This window comes from Pyxicephalus adspersus, chromosome 3 (genome assembly GCF_032062135.1).
Source record: "Pyxicephalus adspersus chromosome 3, UCB_Pads_2.0, whole genome shotgun sequence".
Taxonomy (NCBI): Eukaryota; Metazoa; Chordata; class Amphibia; order Anura; family Pyxicephalidae; genus Pyxicephalus; species Pyxicephalus adspersus.
The window spans coordinates 138,136,911-138,139,796 of NC_092860.1; positions in this window are offsets into that span (position 1 = coordinate 138,136,911).

A 2,886-nucleotide genomic window follows, 5' to 3' on the forward strand; every position below is an offset into this window, starting at 1 on the left:
GCAAACATTTTTTTTAGGGCTATGGGTAATGTGTGTGCCATTAGAAAGAATGATTTTTTAGGGGAACAGTGACTTTTAATACAAGCTCGCCAGTGTAAAGCTGCCGGAGATGCTGCTTGATGAATCAGGGGCATTATGTGCAGTCAGAAGTGGGTACCTCCCTTACTACCAGATTGTTATCGATTGTTGAACGCATTCGTTATCGTGACCTGCAACCTAAAGGGTTGATCTCCACTCTTTATGATTCTCTGGTGAGGAGTCAATCTCCCCAACCCGTTACCATATGTACACTATTGGGAGGAGGAGTCTTTGGGCACAAAAAAATTTGGAACAGGTGTGTAATACGGTGGCACACTGTAGCATCCATGCCTCTGCATATATTTTCCTAGTTTTGAGCTTCTTCTTTCTATACATGTCTTTATTGCCCTTCTCAAGTTCCCTTGCACTTCTATTGCTTATCACTTATTTCCTGTGAGCTTCAAGTGCCATCCCTTCATGGGGACACTGTAAACCAGGGATGTTAGGAAATGTATTCTGGCATCTACACTGGCATGTTCTTCCTACTTTGGATGCCACATGGCCACATCTGATTAACCTACCCCCAGCAAATTTAGAGATGGGAGGAAATAGCTAAAGTGCAGTGTGAAAATACATTTAATGCAGTCCAGGAGTTAATACAGTTAATGGACCTCCTATTGCTTTAGCAGGCATTCCCGAAGAACTGAGAATTATTTTAGCAGTTCCTCTTGAGAAAGTTTGCTCTATGTACCCTTAAACCTGAATGCTGTTGGAATTTGCCAAATTTAACTTTGGGTTTAGCTAGGATTTAAATAATTTATATTATAGTGGCTGAGTTTTGATATGGTTTTCCCATGCAGGACAAAGAAACGTATTAATCTTAACAGCAGCCCTACCAGGGGCATATACTCTTATTCCTTTTGCCCCATTCTTGCAGGAAGCCTGTAACTCCTATCTCCTCCTTCTATGTCTCTCTCGTATATATATATATACCTCCTATTTTTTATATATTTTTTTTTAATTTATATGAGCTTGTCTTTTTTGTAAAGTACTGTCAAATTTTTTGTATCTCAGTGACATGGATAAGAATAATTAATTGTATGGTGAACTTTGATTCCTCATCTTTTCTGTATTCATAACCCAAGGCCTAAATGATTCAATTCAAAATTAAAATGCAGTTTCCTTTTGCCAGCTCATGTCTTAAAAATATATCAGAAGTGCTGCAAGTTCCAAGAATTTTATTCACACGTCAGTAACAGACCTTGTAGGGTGACTTTTCAAAGAACTAAAGATTATCTTAATTGAAACACTCAGCATTCCACACAAACGAAACAGGTGGAAAAGCATATTCAACCATACCAAGGAAGGATCAGTACTTTTCTCTGGATAGTTCAATGAATTACTTATAAAAGAAGCCAGTAAAAATTGTCCTATTTATAATATTAAAAAGATATTAAAAATGTGATATAAAGTACAACCCAAAAAAAAAAGGAATTTCTAGAATAATTTATTAATTTTACGAAGAACATGAAACATAACATAATGTTACTGTATATTTGTCAGTCTATTGATAGAAGATATACACAAATGCCCCTAGCAACAATTTTTTTTTTAATGAAACAGATAGAAGAAACATTTGTTAGGGAAATATTTGTTTCTGTCTGCAATTTGTTTGTACTTGGGTTTGGTAAATTTGTACACGGGCTCTGATTTATACTTTGCAGTGCTTTACAATGGCAATGTTTTATTGCTCTTTCTTTCAACAAAATTCTAGGGCTGACCAACTCAGTGAAAGCCTATATACTTTCTTTGTAGTGATATCTTAATGTCTTTTTCAACCACTGTTAAAGGTTAAGCCTCTCCAAAAGACAGCCCTGTTTAGCCCTGTTCAGCCACTGTGCAGGTGCAGCAAGGGCACCAAGGGAAAAAAATATCAGAGGATGAGGGTATAAGTTCAAGATCAGAAGGCATCTTGTGTAGGGGGCTACATTAGTAAAGCAACAAAAAAGTACGAATGTATGTTGCTTTAGAGTACACAATGGCTCTGATTTATTAAAGCTCTCCAAGGCTGGAGAGAATACACTTTCACCAGTGAAGCTAGGTGATCCAACAAACCTGGGATGGATCTGGTCCAGGTTTCAAAGCATTTGCTAGCAAATAGCAAATGACATTGAAGAAATCCATTCCAGGTTTGCTTGATCACCCAGCTTCACTTCTGAAAGTGTATTCTCTCCAGCCTTGGAGAGCTTTAATAAATCAGGCCCTTTTCATCAGGTTAACGAGCAGCTCAATATACAACCTGTATATACATATGTTATCACTGTCATGTTCAATACACAATATATATATCTTGACCTTAACAAAATCCTATTTTCTCTCTTTTCTCTAAAAAATTTGATGTGTATATTTAAGGACTTGGCTGCCTAAAACATTTTCAGGCAAGGGAGGAGCCTCTCTTTTCTTTTGTGTACGCAACTTTAAAATATCAATACCAATATCTTTACCAACCTTTAGAGTACCAACAGGCTTGATTTGACATGACTTTGACAAGGCAGAAAACCACATTCAGTACCCTCTTCCCCACTCTACAAATACCACACCACAGCATTGGGTAAACAACCCCTAGGCCTTTAATTACAAATTTAAATAACTTTAAATAACATTAAACCATACCAACAAATTTATTAACAAATAATACTAAACCATAAAACATAACATCAACAATACTTTTTTGTATTACATTACTAACAACTCTTGCTAACAACAAAATAATATAAAATTAATACAAAGTACATAACTGGTAAATTCAAACGCTCAATTTGTATTGGATTGAATACAAACTCCAGTATCCAATCCAATACAAAAAAA